Genomic DNA, 23,481 nt, shown 5'->3' on the forward strand with positions numbered 1-23,481 from the left:
GTTTTTATAATGTTGCTTGAAAAACGTCTCAAATTTTAGTGCACTCTCTACATGGAAGCATATTCACAAAGCGGAGATTAAATTTAACTCAGTTTTAACATAGTGAGGGCATAAGTTGCAATCAGGGCTAAGCATCATTCAAGCTCAAGAAAATCTTGTCAATATTATTATTTTAAGCCTAAATTGATGTATTTATTGTTTTTATGAATATTCAGTTCTTGAAATATTTTTCCCTTAATTGTATTAAGCAACCTGTCCTCCAATAAGAACAAAAAAAAGGCCCGAAATCAGTGGGTAATTACCCATATATATAAATTGTACCATCTGCTATTTGTTTTTTTAAATACTCCAATTGTCATATTATTTCGTCACAATTAATAGTGAATTACATATATATTTCATGTATTAAAATCCTACATAATATTTTTATTGATACAGTATTATAATATTGCTAAGTAATTTTTTTATTAAAAGTGTAGCTTCATAGAAATAACAACATGGCCAATATATATACGGGATGTGTAAGCTATATATGCCACCACTTTGGTGATCTCTCTTGGGCGGTCAGTTAGGCAGCTGATATATATTTTTTAGATAGTTTGTTCAAACCTGCACAAGTTGGAAAAATATGGAATCAATTGACGAATTTGTCGTACTAAATATTTGGAAAAGGGACGGAGGCCTCCTTGGAATCATCGCCGGGAGTAACAACATACCAGTTCCTGGAACTCTGGTGATCAGTGAGACGTTCGTTTGTAAAGTTAGGAGGGAATTACAGAACTTGGCTCCCTGCCACAACTCGAAAAAGTCTAAAATAAGCTTCAAGACAATTTTGACGACTTCATCTTACCGGACTTTTGGCCTCCAAACTCACCAGATTTTAGTCCAATTGATTTTTTGTTCTAACAACAAACCAAACGAACTCCTGCAACACCAAGGCGAACTTAGTCGTATCAGAAAGGGGTCCATGATTTGCTTAGGAACCAAGTAGTAAAGGCCTGCTAACACTTTTGGACTCGTAAGAAAACTGTAATTGATGCTGGAGGTGATTTTATTGAATAAAATAAATTAAAATCCATCAAGCTTTCCGGTCTATTTTTTATCTAATAATTGGTTTATTGAGAAAAAATTGTGTTTAAAATAATTATTTATTCATTACAGATAGCTTGCGCACGAGGGATCAACCAGAAATTATATTCCTGTGTTTTTGGAAACGAAGAATACGTATATTATAATTTATAACTCAATGTGATTTTATTTATCAAAAAGAATAAAGTGTGAAATAATTTGATGACATATCAAGTGAGACTAGGGAATCGATAGCTCACAACAAAATACGACGGGTATTTTTATGTTGCTGAGGTATCGCCAATGTTATCATAATGAGGTTAGTCAGCAACGATTTTCAGTTCTCACACAAAGTTTATTAGCCTAACGGATAACGTCATTGGGACCCCAAGTGCAGGAAAATAATTATGGAAAATAATTGAAACCCCTAAACATTCTTTTAATAAATAAGGAATCAACGGAAAAAACAAATTTACGTATTTTACTTTTAATATATTACATTTACCCAGGCAGATGAAGCCAATAACGTCACCAGACAGAGAAAAAGAGAATTACTTAATATTCTCTTTTGTGTTTTCCCTACGATTTTCTGGTTTGATAATCTTGTTCTAGTAAAAATTGACAATACACCGTTGATGGTTGAGATTGATTAATAATGACGTCATGCACTTATATTTATGATAACGTCATTTTGTAAAAACTGTTCTTAATGAAGACTTTTACGTGTCATAAGGGCGCGTCCCTGAGATTTAGGACGGTAGCAGACGTAATGCTGAAATTTTTGAAACACTTTATCCATACACTTTTCAAAATTTGAGTATTCAAGTAGCATGATTAGCTTTTTTCTGTTTTTCTTCATTTTTCTCAATAGAAATATATCTTATATATATTTCTTATATAATACATTACTTTAATAATTGATTATTAATGCCAATTGTTGATTTTTTTATCTTTCTCCCCACATTGATATTACGTCTCCCAACCTTTCGTTCATGAAGACTCTAAACATGGTAGTATTTGACCAATTACAATAAATTATACCCAACTGTTCGACTATTTAATATTCAATAATAGGAACATGTTCAGGGTCTAACAAGATCTAATTCCAGTTCAGCAAATCAATGGATTTAATTTATTCAAACCTTAACTACTTTAAATGCATATGAATTATAATATACATAAGAAAGCAACACATATACAAAAAGAAACAAGATTTCTTTCTCGATGTACATGCCTGTAATATTTCATTAATACAAATAGTTTGTTTTTTCTTAGATCAAAAATATGTGGAGGGTGGGGATTTGAAATTTGGAACAAATTTATACCTCAATATCTTGGCAACCCTGAGATTTATGTTTATGAAATGGTGCTTGGCAGATTTAGCTTACAAAAGTTAAGATAAAGAAAAAATGCAAAATCATCTGAATACGAACGCCGTTCGGCCATTATTGTGAACATCTAGGCCTAACGCACGCTTAAGAAAATTGTTGAGTTTACGAATCTCCCCAAATCAACTGCAAGGAGTTTGCCGTGGGTTTCTAGGAGTCTGACGGATCGGTAGCACAGTAAAGAAGACTCATGATCGTTTTGAGAGCAGAAAAACCCATTCCAGACTTCCTGAAAAAATGGACAAAGGAAATATGGCATCCTAGCTAGTCAGATCTGAACTCTTTGGACTACTATGTGTTGGGTATCTTGAGGAAAGAGTCCAATAAAAGTATATATAATACTATTGGCTCGATTTGTGCATCCATTCTCGAGGCATTGGGCAACATGGACAAGGAGTTCCTCAAAATACATATGTCAGCATCTGGACCAAGTTGGAGGCTGTGGTCGAAGCTGGAAGTAGATGATTTGAGTGATTGGTTTTACTAAAATTATCCCTTGGATGTAAGAGGAAAAGATTTGTGAATTTCTAAATTAATTTTGGGAAAATAATTGTAATATACATTATCCTTAAATTTTCTGGATATAAAATATGTACCCTGTAAATGATTTACATCAGGGAACCAATATGTACTGCACCCTGTATACACGCTCGATGCTTGATGATATGATTAGCTAGATATATATTGTCATGAATTAGATCATAAATGCCACCAATTGGTTCAAAGGTTCAAACATACAGATTAACTTTGCTTTATCAATATATGTAGATTTGAGTGAGTAAAAAAGTGTGAGATAAACAATGAAGCAAGGAGATGGTATTCCACGCTTCCATTATTAGTATGAAACATTTTGACTAGTATAAATAAAATAATAGTAATAGTATTAAATATTGATTGATATTTAAATATCACTTACAGATATAACGCATATACAAACATATTTATACAAATCAATCAGCGGTGTGATTAGTTACTCTAAGTAGGTATATACTATAAGCCTAATTGATATGTTTACGTGATCCATCTCATCAAAAAAAATCTTGTTTTTTGATAAATTAGTCAGGTCTATAAGGAAAATAGTCCACACTATCCCTTACAAGAATGCTATATAATTATTTAATTAATTATACATAACTAGGTTGAGTCTCAAAAGAAATGAGAGCCGTAAATAATAAGCTCCATAAGAATAACACACAACTAAATAAAAAAATTTAAATGTCACTATAAAATCTTTATTGTATCTTGCAACCTTTTATTCAATGAGAGCGTGAAAGAAAAAATCCGTGTAATCATTTAGTAATTGGCCAATTCTTCCCAACGGTGGTACTAATCTACAATAATTATATTACATTTCAGCTCCACAAGAACTAAAATGAGGTGAACCAATGAAGCTTTAGAATAATTAGGTATAAGAGGCTAGAACTAATTTTCTGGTTGAAGAATATTCAAAAAAATACCCAGCATACAAATCTTTCCTGAATGTTTTTTTGAAATGCAACTGAGAATTTTTGTGACCTTTCAAATGCTCCTCCAAAGGATTAATCTGAATGGTTTAATCATAAGAACTGGAAGCGGATTATTAGCATGTAAATGCAAATGTATCTGATCCAGACTTATATGTAGAGATGGTATTTTTAAAAGATTAGGAGGAAAAAACGGGAGTAGGAGGTATGGTATTACAGAGTATAGACCCTTGTTAAGATCAACAGCCTCTTCTATAACTTGGGGAAGATTAAATAAATTATTTCTATAAAAAGGAGATCCTTCAACATTTAAAATTGCATTTGCACATAGAAAATATCATAATTATTATTTTCAAATTTATTTATATTTTTATATAATGAAATTTTCAAACAATTTACACCAAAGATAGGTAAGAATTCTCACTTCACAGGGAGAAGTTTACACTACGAGAACCCATTAAACAATCAACAAATAATAAGAAAGACCACACGCAACCGTTATTCCTTACACTATTCGGTAAACTTAGAGTTTGAATACCAATAGTTAAATTACAGCTTTTTATATTCTATAATTTTTTATAGATTACTTAATTAACTCTAAGAAGTATAAATTTTGTTCAAGAAAAAAAATACTTATTATGTAAATTACAATGTAAAATTGTTGAACAGAAAACTAACACACATATACAAATTGTTGCGTGCCATGTTCTGAGATTTTCCATTTTTTTTTCTCTACAAAACATATTTTCATTTTGTAAAAGTCCTAGTTGGAATCAGAGTAGAATTGATGTATGTTGTATATAAATGTTTGTCTGTGAAATCCTCATTTTGTGTGGGTGCTTAATATTTTATAACTGTTTGACAACTTTATCTAAAAAATAATAATGTAGCAACAAGTGAGTGTCACGCTCTGCAAGTAATACTAAAAAAATAATGCCCAGTTAAACGCTGGATACCTAGTTAATATTGAAGAAGGCTTATATATATATATATCTGTAGGCAAGACAAAAGTGCTAAAAATATTTATTAAAAATAAGTACTTTAGTATTTGTGTTGAAATATTGAATATTTTTTTAGATTATTTAATCAAATATCTTTTTAATTTTCTTAAAAATAATTTTAATCTCTAAAAAAATGTTTCAACTTAATCTTGGGCAACAACATTAATTGATATAAAAAAAGTGAAATTTTTCAAATTGACATGCACAATACATGGGGGTCTTGAAAAGTCCTTGTTCTAGTTTAACAAATAACTTTTTAGCAACCATTACTCAACTTTTACTTCAAATCTATCTCAATTCCAATCAAAAATACTAATTCATTGTATAAACTATATATTTTACTCAACTCAGAGCTGTAGTACTCAAGTTTAGATTTGAACTCGAGCTATTATTTATGAGCTTGGGCTTTACTATCTAGGACATGGGCATGAGGACTTGTTCTTCAACCGGACTCAAATACAACTTTGCAATTTAGAACACTGTTGATTAGGTTGTTTCTTGTTTTTCAATTCGCCGTAATGTCCAAATCTTCGAGTTAAAATCCGTTCTTTTTGATAAAAGAAAATACAATTGTCAAAGTTTTGAGCAAAATTGAACAATGTGATGAGGTAGCTCAACGGCCTTAAAGTTTTGAAATTGCCATTATTTTCAAAAAAAAAAAAAAAAAAAAAAGATGACTTCTTCCTCAATTATCGTGAATACAGTTAAAATATAGCTTTTTATAATTTAAAATTTGTTATAGATTTAATTAATTTACTCTCAGAAGTATAAACTTTGTTTTGGAAAAAAAAAAATCTTATTATGTGAATATCAATATAAAATTGTTGAATAGAAAACTAATACACATATACAAATTGTTACGTCCCATGTTTTAAGATTTTCCTTTTTTTTTCTCTCTCTCTACAATACATATTTTCATTTGGTGAAAGTCCTTGTTGGAATCAGAGTAGAATTGAAGATCGACATCTGAGTCATTCCTAGGTATCTATGTTTCTGCTAAATATGGAGAATCACTTTTTTACATTTCTAGTTCCGTTTATATATCCGTAATATTTCCTTTTTCTAATAGCTACTTGAGATTGTGTTTCTACAAAAAAATACCTTTAAATATTTGCACGTCACTGCTTGAAAACTACCAGTTGTGGGTCGAAGAGAATCATGGCTTGTTTCAAAAATTTTATAGTGAGGAGTTTTCATCTTTTATAAAGTCGTATGAATGATCTAATAACATAAGCTTGTTATTAATGACATCAAGTGTTAAATTATTCCTTGTTATTGATTTTATGAATATGAAGCAACATGAATCTCAGTTCATTTACTGAAAGAGTCATGCTTATTATACTATATCAAACCACTTGATTGTTTTGTTAGTCAACGTATGTTTGACTTTACGTATATACAAAAATACCTACAACAGATGTGTTCTTTTGCTCTGTGCTTAAATTGATGACATCCTGGAAATTAAGATATATAAATATTTATATTTAATGTGCATATGTATAACTTAAAATGTATATAACAAGTCCCGCCTTAGGTTTAAAGAGAAGGTAGATTACTTATCAATGTTTGATTTTCGACAAATTTAAAAAAAGAAGTAAGATTAGGTAACTTTTTTATTTATTTTTCAAATTCCTCTCGCAACCTATCCTAAAATCAATTCATAATTTGCAAATTTTGTAAGACTATTATTTGGTTAATAATAATGTTGTGTAACTGTTTATGAGTCCTTTTTTATAAGTCTGAATCAAGCCTTTGAGCTGCTCAAGTCTAGATCGAGTAGTGTATGAATGTAAAGTTTAATGAGCTGACTCTTGCTTGAGTCGATGGAAAGACTCACTGGCTCTGTATAATGCTATTTAAGAATATATTATTCAAGAACTTAGGGCTAGAGTAGACAAAACATTGAGAAATTATTGACATAATAAGGATACCATCGTGATGAACTTACATTTTGTGTCTGGGTGGGAAGAATACAATATATATTTTGATGTGATACTTCAAAATAACTTTGCAAAATAGAGCTATCAAGCATTTTCTTTAAAAGAAATTTAAAAAAAGGTCAGAAATCGTATGTTAGTTAGCTAATTATATCACACAAAGATTCGATAAAAAGTTGGAGAAACTATTGGACTACACATTTTAGATCAGCAAAACGTGTATTCGAGAGATGGATTTAAAAGTACATCAATAATTTTATATTTTCAATAGGTAAAAAAATAATGTTAACAAAACACTTTGACAAGATTTTTGCAAAACTTTTTTCAATTAATATGGCAACCTTCATTATCAATCATAGCCTTTACACGTTGCCTGAAGGCCATGCAGGAGTTGATGACAAACTCCTCTGACAAGTTTTCGCATGCAGCCACTATGAAGGACTTCAGTGAGTCCATATTTGGGTGTGAGGTCCTGTTGGTTTCCCTGTCCAATGTATCCCGTATAGAAAAATCTGGTGAAATATCTTTGAACCAGAATCGAGACGTGTTATCTACACAGAACTTGTGTCACTTGGCGGACGTGTGAGAGGTGATGCCGTCCTGAATCCACATGTAATTACGATTCGCGTTGCTGGTCTTTAGCCATAGGAAGATGTCGTACTTAAGCCCTTTATAGTAGGGATTCCTCTTTTATATTATTCTCCAAACTTAACGAGAATTTACTATCCCTCTTTAAACTATTCCCTCCACTTCCTAACGTCCTGGAGAGGAATTCTCTAATTTTTTTTCATCTTGGCCAACTTAAAAACCAGGCTTGTAGATCACTAAACGATATCTGTAATATTCATCACATCAACTCCAGCATCTAGGAGATCGTGGATGCGCTGCCTTTTTCCTTGTTGCTCGTTCATGATGGTGCAATGACTAAATGATTAATGTAGTTTGTTTATTTATGGAAGACGGTGGAAACAGAGTATCAAAAAATAATCACTGATCCTATCCATAGTAATGATAAAATAAACCTTAATTAACAGTCCACGTTTTGCTGTCCTACCCTGTATGTATTTCGTAGAGTCATTGCCCAACAAAATATAATTTGAACTCGACAGATTACAAATAGCGATCTTCATTGTATCTCTCAACTTTTAACAATTATTCAATATTTTCCAATTAGTGGACTTTTTTTATTATGGTTCATATTTAATTCGAGTTCAAATCAACGTTCCAAACTATGAAATGTGATTTTTTTTTTCTTCTACAATCCAACTATTGAGGTGAATAGTGAAATTTGTAACTTTTCCTTTTGAGGAAAAGTTACGTTTTTATAGTTTTCTTTACCATAGCCGCCTTAAAGCTACGTATACGGGATAGCCACCTCCCCCTAAAACAACGGAAACCTCAATTAAATGCGGCAACATATACCTGTGTAAAATATATCCCAAAGTCTGGGATATATTTTTAAAATTATTTTATAAAATGAGGATTTATTTTCTCAGATAATTTATCATAATGAGGATCATATAAATTAATGAACTAGACGAAAGGTACATTCGATTGGTTTTAACTTTTGTGACCACGCCAATCCATAAATTATCAGCATAAAAGAGACAAAATAATATCGAAAGTATCAAAAAATAATTTTCCTTGCTAATCTGCCAATGTGTACCCCTAAATGTGCTATAGACAAACAAATGAGGAAAATTACACCATGAGCTAGCTACCAACTGATTTCGAACATTTTGCAATATTTTTTTAATAAAAGGTTGTGAATTGCGAAGAATATTTCGGTGGTATGAGACTCATTACTAATTTTAAAAAATTGAATCTATTTATGTATTCTTACCCATAATTCTTAGGACAGGATTTTAAAAATTATCAAATTATACTTTTTATATTTGACAGTATTTCAGGAATAATGGTTTTTTTTTTTTTTAAATCATCAGAGAATTGTTTCAATCCATTTAAGTGAAGTAACTTATGTAATTACATAGTATGTATATTGGCAATGGGCAATGTAGTACATTATAGCAAACAGCTGAAATAAAGTAAGTAGTTCATGTCAAAATGATATAAATTTATTATTTTACCGTTAATCTACTCGGAATAATTAAGTCACTTGATTAAAAGGAAAATAGTTTTGATATAGAGTTCAATTAAAACATTAACAAAAGGGATCGTTCGTTGTACAAAAAAAAAAGATAATAAAAAAATTCTATAAATTAAGGAGGGATAGTGTCACAGAAACCTCTGTCAGGAGGTTGATCCCAATTGAAAAAGGCATTTTATTGTTATTGTTAGGTACATTGAGTGGTGTAGCCAGGGGAGATGCATAGATCCCTCAATAATAAACGGAAATTTTTAGCAAAATTATAATCAAAAGAATTTAAAAAATCAGGGAAATCATTAATGCCTCCATTTGATCAAACAAGCAGGCTATGTGGTCTTCATTTCGACACTTGATTTATAGGTTTTCATAAATATAGAGCTGTAAATATTAAGTATTTTCTTAGTTGGCAATCGGAGCCCTGTTCTGAATTCCCTAGGCGATATCATTATTATTTCATTCTTAAAGAGAGAACATGAAAGTATACAGTGTAGGTCTCATGAATGACGACTAAACACTCAAGATTTTTTTGGACTTCTTAAGTGTAAGTCCTTGTCGGACTCAGAGTAGAATTAAGAATCAACCGAAGTAGATTCTGCCTACTTCCTTGCTTGATACAAAGTAGGATTCGTCTTTATTTGAGTACCTTATAGGTACTCAAATTTCTAATTGAGTACATATATAATGATGGCTAAACTGATCTCTTTCAAAAAAAAATATTCACATTGTCAGGGTTATCATGTTGAGTTTGAATTTATTTTTCTAACATACCAAACGTGCTTATATTTTACAAATCCAAATGTATATCCAGAACGAAAAGTACATTTATAAGAATCAATGTTTAACATGTAAATATTTATATAATATGTCAAGCTATCCAGTTTTTAAATATTTTAGACATATACAATCGGGAACATTGCTCTTCATAGACAAATTGGGACCTTCTTCTACTAAAAAAAGCATCTGTTTAATCATTACTATATATATTTACGTAATATATTCGTAGTAATATTCATTTAACTATCATGTCAGCTGAAGAATATTGTTAATAAAAAAATAAGAATTCATATGTTTGTTTCGACATTGATGTTGCTTTGAACAGATGGTCATTTAACAATATCAAACAGTCCAAAGCTTTTCTAAAGCAATATATCATTACTAATAATTATACTTTCATATAAATGTGGAAAACTGATCTAGATTTTCCAACTTGATGACACATTCATTAAATATTAAAGACTTTATCCTATCCTTCATGACCTGATAATTTAAATTGTCTGTTTCTGGAAATGTTGCATCAATCTAAAAAAAAGAAAAACGTATTATTATACGTTCTAGCTATCATTCATAACTTTCTTAGTTCTTGTATTCTTCAATCCTAGCTATCAGTGAAGAAAATAAAAAGATAGCTAGTACCTACAACTGAAAGACGGATGTATTATTCCTTAGGACCATTAAATGGTTTAAAAGATTGCACTTATAAAAAAAAAGACTGAAAGGGCGGGGAAAAAAGACTGATAAGGCAATCAGTCCTAGGACTGATCCAACACTAGTTGTTGTCCAATCCTTAAAGATTTAGTTGTAGTTGTATTTTTTTTAGTTGATCAGTTGTATCTACTTAAATATTAATTAAGAAAAATTGATACTCACAAACTTAATATGATTAGGCTTTTATTCATCATAGCTATAAACTGTAAAGATTTAATAAAAATATGTTTTTGGACAATTTGACCAACTGATTGTAACCCTATTGTCATGAGTATTTTTTAACATTGTCTCTTTGATATCGGTAGTATAACAAATCCACATTTCTTTAGTTCAGGTCAAATACAAAGCCGCATAATCTGAATGTGAGTCAATATGACGGTGTTGTAGTACACAAGTTTGAACTTGAATACAAATCCAGTCTCGAGTCATATTTTTATACATTCAGAATGTACATATATTATTTGAACTCATACCAAAATGTGACTTAAATGCAACATTATTATATGGCAATGAGTCCAAATCAAGCTCTTATCTATATAGCTTAGAGTTTGAGCTAAGTTTTAGTTCATATGGTAGAGCTGTTGTACTTTAGATTTGACTCAACTTTATGGCTTTAATTCAGACTAAAACTAAATGGAATCCGATCGGATTAGAGATTCAAACCAAATTGGCTTCGATTTCAAAAATATAATATAATAATGCAACTCTAACATTTGGGTCTGAGTCTGGATCAAAGTTCGTGTCATCCAACCCCATATAGATTTTAGCCTGATTCTATAAAAAAGAGATAGAGTTCATCTTGTTTCTTTTTTTTTTTTTTTGTAGCAACTCGAATTTTACATTTATATAATAGACAAATCACATCACTGGTTTGTAGAACTACTTCGAAGAAAGACTGAGTCCTTCGAATTTATAGGCTTATTGTAACATATTCACTGTATAAGGATAGATGGAAGATTAAGTGGTTTATTTCCAAAGTACAGGCAATTATATACGCAGTGAAGTACAATAATCGAGAACCCTCGTTGTGGCTCCATAATTACATATTTCAAGTTATTTAAGTCCTCAAATTCCTACCTATCAATGGGAAATTCAAAATGTAAAAAAATGATTGAAAATATTTCTTTTTCTAACCCGACTCAAGCATTTCAATTCGTCACTCACCCAGTGATGTTATTGGCATATCCAGGCTGGAACTACCGGGTTTCTTTTTCTTTCTTTCTTTCCATCATGTATCATTCTTTAACCTTATATCTATTAAATTTTCATAATTACTCAACATTGAAGGGATTGAAATGAATAATAATCGACCAGGCCGTCAGAAAGTCTTTGAAAATAATGAGCGTTGAATAATTAATGACAACTAGCTGCTTTAAACGAAATTTTAAATTTTTTATTTATTTAGAACTTGTTTTTGCTAGTTAGATCACATTATTTATGAATTTGTGTACCTTCAGCCTTAATCACACGCTCCACGAGACCCCAGAACGCTTTGAACACGTTGACAACGCAGTGCTTCAACATTGACCGCCACTCTTCCCCATTCAGTTGCTTTAGGGACCAATACAGCTGAGACGTTGTTTACAGGCCTTGCTTTCAATTTGACACCAGTTGCTTTAATCAAGGGGCTTCAGGTCGGGGGTCTACAGTGGCCAGAAGTCACTCGGCCAAAACTTCATTTTTTTGGTAATCCAATCCTGTACGATTTTTGCCGTATGTGCAGTAGCCCCATCCTGTTGAATCCAATAATCGCCTTTTTTGATTGCTTATCAATCTGGTGAACCTAGGGAAGCACTTTTGTTTGCAAAATCATAAAGTAATCCTTTTTAGTCAATCTGTATCCAACGGGGAACCAACTTGGCTTCATTTTGTGACCTTAAGATGAAACAATAACACGAATCTTTACTGAGGCGGGATGTTTGGTGGTGGACACTTCACGGACGCAATTGATTTCTGTAAAACATAGAACCCGATTATTTTGCCTAATGTCGACGGGATCTACTTTAAATGACTTCAGTATGTTTGAGAAACTTGCCATCAGCTTATTTTTACAGCATTGGACACAATGGAATGGCACACCGACCCTTTCCTCGCCAAGTCTGTCATCGTCATCTTCGATTTTTTCCAAAAAGGGGTTTTTTTTTTTCGTTTGAGGCTTTAAAATGATCGGATTTCCACTTCTATGACGATTGTTGATGTCTTCACCATTGTAGTCCTTAACCCTGACCCTCAAGATGGTAGTTCTGCAGATATTATTGCTAAATCCGGCGCATACTAAAAGAGCCACTTCTTGCCTTTTTTGCTCCATTTTCTTTAAGTATTTATTGAATAGACGGCGTTTAAAAGGTAAACAATCAGTTGTTCTGTTTCGTTAATGCTAATTTTCCATAAAACTAATTAAAATTTCTCCAAATGCAATCAAAGACATGTTCCAAAACTTTTTGACGGCCTGGTATATACATGTTAATGAAGCATAGTTTGTCCTTTTTTCTGTTTGTATGTCTTAAAAGAACGTTTAACATTGTAGAAATATTAATATAATGCGCGTTAAACTATAAAAGACAAGAAAAGGGAATATATATGTAGAAAGTTGAATAAAAACGTTTTGTAAAAATAAATGAAATCTAGCAGGCCAACTCCATATTTTTTACAACTTTGCACGCACTGTAGTATTTGAAGCCTCATTTTTAATAACAAGCTCTCTAGCTAAATCTCATATTAAAAAAGGAAGTGAATTTTATAAAATAAAAATACATATGACTTTAGATTAAGTATAGCAACGAATATGTTTCTCCAGCTGTTATCATAACTATTTTATTCTTGAGGAGAGAAATAGAAAACGAAGTATTGAGGCACTAAGTTTGAGTGTTCTTATGATAATCTTAGAGTAACACTTAAAATTTATTAGGGAGTTATATTATTTATTAATAAAACAAACTTATATTATTACAGCAAAGTTTGCATGTTCGTGGATAAGGAAAAGAAAATTATTTCTTTATCCTACCAATTAGAAAATAAAGGGACCAGCTAAACAACATACCGTATTTACATGTATGAATATTATATATCTAGTTTTCTTATGATTATTCTTGAGTACCCATTGATTTTGCTTTTACTAATGTAGGTATAATAAAAAAAAATGTAAGAAATGCATTCTAATTGAACTTGTATGTTAAAATTTTATCAAAAAGAGGGAAAAAGGAAAGAATAATTAAATGGAAAAAGGAGATAATGAGTACAAAACCACTTAACAAATTTGGTATTTTATTTTTAAATAAGATATTATTAATCTGTAGTACCATAATTCTCGGTCCCTCCCTCTATTCGTGCACACTCATATGCTCAGCCTTATGCATAAAGGACACTCTTTGATGCATTGGCCTACCTATATCTACAAATATTAGTTTATTTGAGTAGAAACCAGTGATTATTCAAATAACCCAGATTTTTACTGAAGAGTTAAACATAACATACATATTTTCTATTTTTTGATGGATGAATATATATTGCATAATAGAAAGAGAGTTAGTTCCTGTTTGACAACTAATCTATATATAATGTGCTGATATATTCGACTTATTCAAGGCTTTTATTGTTATTTTGTTTCTTGAGTGGATACTCGTTTAAAAAAGTAATTAGTTGATGATTATTATTTGAAGAAATGATTTTTCTACCTTCCTCTCTTTCTTTCCTTACTATTATTGGGGATGTGTGTATTTGTCTAAGTAATTGCATAAATGCATAATGTGCTAGATTCCAGTAATTTGCGTGGTTTGATAGTATTCTGGTAAGTACTCATTACCAGAAGGAGAAGAAGTAAAGTCGTACATGGAAAGCATTTGAGGAGTTTGGAATTCATTTCTTTTATTCCCTTTCCCTACTTATTTCCATGGGATTTTTTTTTTTTTTTTGATCCATGAGACAAAATTTTAGTATAGTTTGTTTATGTAAAAAGGACAGCAGAAAAAAAATATCAAAAATAATCACTGAACCTTTCCATTGTAATGAGGAAAAAAACATAAACTTACAGTCCACGTTTTTCTGCCCTACCCACGATCAAATTATATGTTCGTGTACAATATTTTGTAGTTCTTTTATTTTTCATAATTGATAGAAATATTTTAAATAAATCAAAACCTACAGAATATATCCGAATTTTACATACATACATAATGACAATTACACTATAAAAGATTTAAAATATTTCAAAAATAGAATACCCCAGGGAAAAACAATAGCATTTCCTTAAAGCATGAAAAAATATAAAGAAAAATTAAAATTGACCTCTGATGATTTAAAAAATTGTTAGTTTTCGTTATAATAACAATTAAATATACAACACTGGGGTCTCTACAATGATGGTAAACTCTACACTAACTATCTGAATTCTATGAACTTTTTTTGACACATACTAATGAAGATGGGTTCTAAAGGTTGTGTGTCAGTCGATAATGTTCTCACATATGTGTCAGATCGGGACTTATTGAGATGCCTCCTACTAAATTTACATATTTTTCTAGAACTAAGTAGGTACATTTGCTGCTTCTAGAAAAAAATATGTATTATAATTTTACAATTAAACTCAGAATTGGTTAAGTCATTTTCAACAAATTACTCACTAGTAATACATTATCTGAATAAATACTTAGTTCTAAACATGTACGAAGATAAATTACACATGTCTAACTCTATTCGATAAAGCAATGCCTGTATTTCATCCCTACTCCTATTTTATCACAATGATTGGTTAAAAACTCAGCTTTGATAGCCTAAAAATACCAAACAGTTACTTTACCATTTGAAAGTAATTTGATCATTTTAATTTTGTTAAATTTTGATACCAAATTTAAGCAAAATCCTACATTTCAATAAGCTATAAGACTCATAGAAATAGCCTTACTCTTAAGAAAAAGAAGTTCATATCCATAATTTAGGTTGAACATTCTAAGAATTTTCTAATGTGCAAGCATTTTGTTATTGTCAATTTGAACAGTTGTTATTTTTACTTTCAGAATTTGCTATCATTGTCACAATAAATACGGATCTAAAAGATCAGAGGTACATCGTGGACGCGGTGGGAGAGAAGATGAGAAGGAAATGTGTTGGAGGGCTGAGATTAAAGTATATTAATATTGCAAAAACTGAAGTTTTTTTTAAAGTAATGTAAATAGAGGTCAGAGTGAGCCTACGAGGTGCAATTATCAATATACATGGGGGTGTTAGTATGATTTAATGGTACTATAGTATGGTAAATAATATTATCATATTATTCTCGAGGAGAGAACATCTAAGTATAAAGTGGCAGGTATAAATTAGTGCTGAAAGGTGCCCTGTTACCATACTTAGATAAAGACGACTTGCAGGTGCTTATAAATATTGTAAACGCCTCGACGTTTGTGATATTATACAGACGCTTATGAGATTTGGATGGAATTATATCTTTCATTATTATCACCTTTAAATGTTATGAAAGGAAGCAACATTACCAGTCTCACTCCTTCCTTCTCCTCGGGATCTACCATATGGAATCACTAGAGCTGATTCAATGAATGATTTTTTAGAATTATTTTTTTGTGTTCTAATTATAGTTTGGCATTTTTATAAGAGTACTAATAAGACTAGGTCCTCATTTTCTGACAATAATTTTAATTAGTTTATTTATTTCACTAATTGATTTTAGATTTTGATTGTAGTTTGTTTAAGTATTTTACCATTATTGTTAATAGTGGCACAGTTATTGATTAGAAATGTTGAAGTTGCCACTCCATGTCTCAAGGGTTGCCTACCCTTGGTCTAGGTGGATACTTTTATTCAACTTAATTTTCAGCTATAGTGTAAGTCCTTTTTATACTCAGAGTAGAATTCTTGCTATATATAGAGTGGGATTGGGGTTTCCCCCCCTTCTTCTCATAGCTACTTTAGAAATTCTGATGAAACATTATGACAGCTAAGCTTCTCTTCCTCAAAACATTCTTCAAATTAACACGATTGACATTAGTCTTATGTCAGTACTTATTTATTCGGTACGGTCCAGTCTAGGCACCGATCATATCATATATATAATTTTTATAATTTACAACCATATCTATAACAAATTAGATTTTGATTGACCACATCATTGTAAACACTTGACTAATTGATTTCCCTAAAAATATTTAGCTACATATGTCTATAATTTTTGCTGGAATCAGTCTTTAATTAAAATAATAAATAAGACCAAAAAACAGACATTGAAGTAAAGATTGTTTTTTTTTTCATTTCATGCTTAAAATACGAATCTAGAAGTAACACCAGTATTACAAATGGAAGAAAAATAAAATCAGTAATTATTTAAGTCTTTTTATTATATAAAAATCCATTGCAAATGTTGCAAAAATAATAAAAAATTGGCAAGGAATTGCATGAATAGTTGTTATTATTAAAATATGGAATTTGCAAAACATTATTGCAATAGAAAATAATGTGAAACTGATGTGAATTTCGAAGGAATCTGGAGAAGGTTAAAATCAAAGGAATGATATGTACATAATATGTATATAATAATTATTTATGATTATATATATCTCAATAATTGCAATGTACTTTTTCGTCAGTTGTTGATTTCTCCACTTATAGTCCCTTATTTTTAGTATCCTAAATTATAATCTACTTAACATGTACCATTTTCAGTATAACTGAATAAATAATTGTACTTCAAGAAATATCCCAATAGCCGAAAAAATAATTATTCATACTATTAATTTGTGAGTATTAAATGATGTTTCACATTGTGTGATAAACCGAGGCGATTTAATGTTGAGATCTAAAGTTAAAATACATGTTGGGTAAGCAAGTCTTTGCAGCTAAAAAGATTTTTAAGTACAATTTTCTCTCCGACCAGTTATCAAATTAAATAAATAAAGCCAAAATCTGAATGCCGGATGGATTCTAATTAATTTTATTTAGTAAAATCACATTCAGCCTGAATTATAGTCTCTTTAGGAGACTAAAAGTGAGAGTAGCCCCCAATCACATGGTCCCTTGTCAAATTCTGGAATTACTTCTTCATCCGACTGTTCCTTTTTGGTGTTGTAGGGGTTTCGATTCGTAAGTGGTTCGATCGCGCCCAACCCAAAAAAAAAATCCACTAGATTAAGATCCGTTGAGCTTAAAGCCCAAGGCGAGATAACGTCGTCAAAATTGTCATTGAGACATTTGAGACTTTTTTTTCGTGTGTCAAGGAACCGATTCCTGCTGCCACATGTAAAGCCTCTTAACCTTCTGAACGAATTTCTCACAGAATCTCAGAGTTCGAGCAATTCTTATGTTCTTACTCGCGTCGAAGATTCCCTTTCCAAAAATTTCGATTCCATTATTTTCTAACTGGTGCAGGTTTCAACAAGCTATCTAACAATCAAAAATTAGCTATCTAAGTGGTAGCATTTTCCCAAGAGAGCCACGCTAAAGTGGCGGCATATATAGGTTGGACACCCGGTATTTATGTCATGAAATTAGAAAAATAATGTAGAAACTTGATGAAATTGTTTTAAAAAGGGACTAGACACCTGTATTGCGTACAAATTGATGTCAACAAATATCATTGATCTTAAAAGGATCTTAAAATCGCTATGAAATGTATGTATTTTTATATTTAATATCGTTTATATAAATTCTACCAAAGAGTTACTCAGCGTTCCTCGGGACAATGAGAGATCAGGAAATCACATTGACAGGTAAATATTTTTTTTGTTTTGACCCCTTCTGTTCGGATGAGCATTATAATATAAGTATAATAATAAAAAAAAATTAAATGTCCAATAAACTTCAAAAAATAAACCAAAATATGTGCATGAAGCAAATTGTCTATATGAAAAATACATTTTTTATTTCTGTCAAAAAATTGCCCAATCGAAATTACCAAAACTTTTTTCCACTAAATTTGCAAATAAGATTGAATAATATTTCTTGGAATTGTAAATTGGAACACAAACCTACCCAAAAAAATTATTACTTACAAAAACTAAAAATTTATGAAGAATAATGTCTTCAAAAAAATAATCCTAAATAACTTCATTTTTGCTAATATTACAAAAATTAAGTAAACATGTACCTGAAAATTAAAAACATTTTATTTTAATATTAGAAATTAAAATTTTATATATATATTGCAAAGTTTTGAGTCATTTTTTTAAAAAATTGAAAATTGGCGTTTAATAAAAAAAAGGAAAAAAATGGAAAAATTATTCAGAAAGTGAAAGATATATCACTTAAACATCATTTTTTTTGGTTAAATTTGTATGCGAACGAATGTCCAGACAAATTTCTACAAATTTTATTTTTTATCTACGAATCCAATAAAACTTTTGTTTTTTGAGTATAGAATAAGCCCCCTTTTATGACCCCTCACAAAAATCTATACCCTGTTTTAGCTTGACTAAGTTAAAAAGATACGTCCATGCAAAATGTCAGCTTCCTAGGTTTAACGGTGTAGGCAGCCATAAAGGTAAGACACAAGCTCTCTCTCTCTATATATATATAGCTAATAGTTTATTGGCTGCAACACCTTGTTGATAAAACGGAACCAAAACATAAAAAGACTGAAACCTTACTGTCTATCAAAAAATTTATTTATCTGCTACCTAGTTTTATTATCTGTTAGACCCTAGTTTGTTATAAAAGTATGTTAACAGGTGACGTACAAAAATCTTTATACTTGGTTTTTGTTACATAAATCAAGGTTTTTATGAATGCAGCGAAATTGTTCCGGTCAAATACTAAAAAAAATGAAATTAAAAAAAAATAATCTTCCTAAGTGTCTTTAGAAGCCAAGAAAATGCAAAATGAACCTGACCACCGAATTTCGGTCTGCGCACTTTTGGACGCTGGCAAGAAACCAACAGAGATTGCATTGTTACCATATGTTCAGACCAACTACCCGGACATGAACTTGGTGTGCCAGCAGGATGGTACGCCTGCCCACACGTCCAAAAAGGCTCAGAAGGGGTTGGAGGACAACTTGCCTTTCTGGCCAAAGAAAATGTGGACCCCTACTCACCAGATGCCAACCCCTTGGATTTCACTTTTTGGGTGCATGTTGAGTCCAAGGCCCGAAACGTGCGTCGCCCAAATATCAACAACATCAAGGACACTGTCAACCAGCACGAGTATGCCATATCTGAGGACTACATCTGCAATGGGTGCAAGGGCTTCCGTAGCTACCTGGAAGCCATCTTTGCTGCCCAGGGGAAGGAGGGTACATCGATGATTAGTTATTTTTATTTTATTGACATACCCTGTTACAACTTGTTGCTGAAATATATATTGAAAAAAATATAAATTGAAAGTGTAAAATTTTTTTGCCGCAGCCGGTATTGTATTGCTATACAATCTTATTTCCATATTGATGACAAAAATTGAACTACGACAATGGAATTATTAAGATAATTGTCTCAAATTATCCTAATTTTCATCATTCCTAATCGATCAACAAAATAAAATTTTATAAATCTAGCCATTTCAAATCCATACCATATTTCTTTGATATAATTAAAGTATGTATATGTTTTTATCATTGGCATCCAGTAGTATTCAATGGGGATGTTAGACATTGTTTATTCTAAAAACCCATTGATAAATTATTATAAAGATTTATCGAAAATTTGTTTATTTTTTATAGTAAAAATATCAACTTAGAGCTCCCGAAATGGCGTCTACTTCAGTCAAAATGGCGTCAGTAAAAACGTTTTATATGTGGATAATAAAGTGGAGGAAAATAGAGGTAACAGGAGTTTAAGTGATATCAACGCGCTTAAATAATATATTCTTATCATTGACGTCACGTTAAAATAGAAGAAAAAACAATGAAATCCCTCAATAACATAAAAATTAACATTGTATGTCAATATCAGCTCCCGATATTCTTTCTCCAGAATCAGTGTTTTCAACGTTGACTGGTTTATTCAAATTTTCTTTTTTAAGCGATAAACAACTCTCAACAATCATTATTGAATAATTCCATAGTGAAGATAAATAGAGTATGAACGTTGTTTACTTATATTAGTTTCATTACAATACGATGGATAGTCTTGTCTTGAGGCAAAAAAGAATAAAACTACATGAATAATAATATTATTAAACGTACTATAATCTTATACTGTAGTAGGTAGATACATATCTATAACAGTATGCAACAGCATTTTTGGACTCAATTATTGTTATTATATAAGCCATAAATACGAAAATAACGATTAAAATTTTAATCAAAGTAGGGTTTGCCTTCAATGCCTTTTTTTGAAAATTTCGATTCAGTGTCATATTTCGAAGTGAAATTACTATATAAATCAAAATTAAAGGTCATTACAAGTAAAATGAGCGGTGTTAATTGAAAGCCAATATTTCTTCGATATTTTTTTAACAGCTTTAGATTATAGCTAAAAATAAAAAATAAACCAAAAATTAGAACTTAGAAAGGTTTTCCCGTAAAAAAAATCAATTTTGATTGTTTTGTTTTATTTTAACTTATAATGTTCTTATATATTATTTAATAAATATGCAGTGTCAGGATGCGTGAAAATGTTCCGAAATAAAATTTAATTAAAGCAATAATTTGGTTAACTTTAAGAAGTAACTAATATGGAGGAAGATTAGCCAGAATTTAAATATGTTTCATATCCAATCTAATTGATTAGTATTTTTTAATTGAATTTAAGTTTTTCTTAATCGACTAATTTTTCTTTAATTTATAAATTTTTTCTCGGAAACTTTTAAAACTTTTTAAATAGATCTCAGAAAATATTGTTGTTGTACATACGCAACATTAATACAAACACATAGTCATTGGTCAGTTTTTGTTGTATTAGTGTGACATTTCATGCTAATTTAAGCAACAACCTCAGTCTACAAGTTCAACATAGTTAATGATTTCTTTTTATATAAGGCATATTAGAATATGAGTATTATTACTTCCAATATTTACATTTCAGACATGGTCAGAAAAAACATTCTTAGCCGTTCTTGATAATACTGATGTGAGTCTTATTGGTAGAATAAAAAAGTTATTAATACATGATCATATATATATTTCATCCAAGAAATGTACTTGAGTCTAGACTCAAATGCAAAAAATGTATCCGAACAGAACCTTTTTGAAAAGAAAAGAGCATTATAAGAGCGCCAATTCTTTTAACAAATTAGTATTTAAATCATTTCTTAGATGATGAAATCAAACCGCTTTGTTTGCTATTTTTATGTTACTAGTTTAATTCCCTTATTAAGAATTATTTTATGTTTCATATTTTAGAATTTGTCTTGTATTGTGTTTGATTTGTTTGTAGTAGTCGGGGTTCCCTTTAAAGATATTTATACTCCTATTTGTTTGATTGAATATTATATCATTTGCTAGTTTATCTTTACAAATAACCAATATATGAACTAGAAATTGCCCCTTGTGTGATCCCAAGAAGCCCCTATCTATGAATATTTTTCCTATACTATTAGAGTAAATATAGGTTTTAAGCTACTCTTACCCTCACAATAGTGAAAGATCCAAAATTAGTAGTCTGCTACATTAGAAAGTGAAGTTATAACTTCCTATTTATTTGTAAGATTGCTATTTATTCTTTTTTTGGCAAAATTTTATATGAATGCACATATTGCATAATTTGTACACTATGAATTGTTAAATCTCAAGTAGATTTTTATTCATATATTCACCTATTCATTTAATGAATTAAATTAGGGAAGTTCATATTATAAAATAATCAGCTGCAATTATTCCTGGAAATATTTTTTCCCATGAATTTTTCTTCGGAGTAAAACTCCAATAAATCCCAAGAAAATGGAACCTTATATACTGAAATAAGAAACTATTAATAAGTTTAATGAAAGGAAATCCAAATATTTTTCAAATATTTGGATTTAATAATGTGTATCACATGTTTTATAAGTGCAATTGGTATACTCTAGATGCTGTTAGAAAGATAAGATTTCGTACTAAAAAAACTTAATTCAAAGTTTTGTAAATGTTGGTATTAGTTCTGTTTGAGAGTGTGTCACAGATGGGCACCCTCAAAACAATAAAATAAGGCATATTTTACAGATTTTCTTCGAACAAGGCAAAAACGCAAGTCAGGTTGCTAAAAATGTGAATATTTATGGTCCTCATAGTGTAGCAACCAATGACGTGCAATTTTGATTCTGTCAATTCCATTCCGGTAATTTGGACGTCAAAGATTTTAATCGAATTCATCGAAAATGTGGATAAAATAATCGAAATCTTCGAGTCCGAACATCATGTAAGCTCTGTTTTGATTGCCAAGGCGATAAAATGAATAAATAAATAAATATTATTTTAAAAAATCAATTAAAGATAATGGGTTTCTTTATTATACACGTTATATATATATACAAAATTTGATGAATAAATTAAAAAAGCAAAACTTTTTTAATGGTTAACTATGCAATGAACGTCATTCTATCCAATGAGATTGTTTGACTTGCTGACAATAGCAATTAAGCTCCCTAAAGTGAATATATGCTATTATAATTTTCAATATGTAGTTTTCATATCTCCGTGAATTTAAAAGACAGTAACTTGAAATTTTGTTTAAACTCAATACTAAACAAATAGCTCGAATACATAGTTTAGGTTTAAATTAGATTATGGATTATGTTTTTTCTTTTTTTCAAGAAAAACATAAAAGTTAAGGTCGGACATTTAGTCGCTCCTAGAATGAGACCAACTTCAGAATCAACTCAAACTCCGAATGAACAGATTCAGGCTTTTAATTAATCATAGGTTGAGATCGACAAGGATTATTTATATCAAATTATAATTATTATCATTTTAATATTGGGAAAGAACCAATGAGCCAATGTCATAAAATAAGACCCTTAAACAATACAATTTTTAAAAGTATATTTTATAATAACTATACATTTCGATATTTCATTAACTTCCCATACAAAAATAGGATCATTTTCGATGTTTAATTAATTTTTGAATAAATTAATCAATTTGATCAGAATAGCTTGATATCAATTTATTTTAATTAA

The 23,481-nt window shown here is 30.3% G+C and overlaps 2 long non-coding RNA genes across 2 annotated transcripts; both read left to right on the forward strand.

Annotated features, from left to right (window-relative positions):
• Positions 1 to 115: 115 nt before the first annotated feature.
• LOC139907206 (uncharacterized) lies at positions 116 to 16,509 on the forward strand. Its single transcript, XR_011783660.1, has 4 exons — positions 116 to 1,387; positions 2,344 to 2,958; positions 13,402 to 13,500; positions 15,462 to 16,509. It is a non-coding gene; the product is annotated as an uncharacterized lncRNA (long non-coding RNA).
• A 2,736-nt stretch (positions 16,510 to 19,245) lies between these two features.
• On the forward strand, positions 19,246 to 20,206 carry LOC139907222 (uncharacterized). Its single transcript, XR_011783678.1, has 2 exons — positions 19,246 to 19,681; positions 20,105 to 20,206. It is a non-coding gene; the product is annotated as an uncharacterized lncRNA (long non-coding RNA).
• The last annotated feature ends 3,275 nt before the right edge of the window (positions 20,207 to 23,481 follow it).

This window comes from Lepeophtheirus salmonis, chromosome 14, assembly GCF_016086655.4.
Source record: "Lepeophtheirus salmonis chromosome 14, UVic_Lsal_1.4, whole genome shotgun sequence".
Taxonomy (NCBI): domain Eukaryota; kingdom Metazoa; phylum Arthropoda; class Copepoda; order Siphonostomatoida; family Caligidae; genus Lepeophtheirus; species Lepeophtheirus salmonis.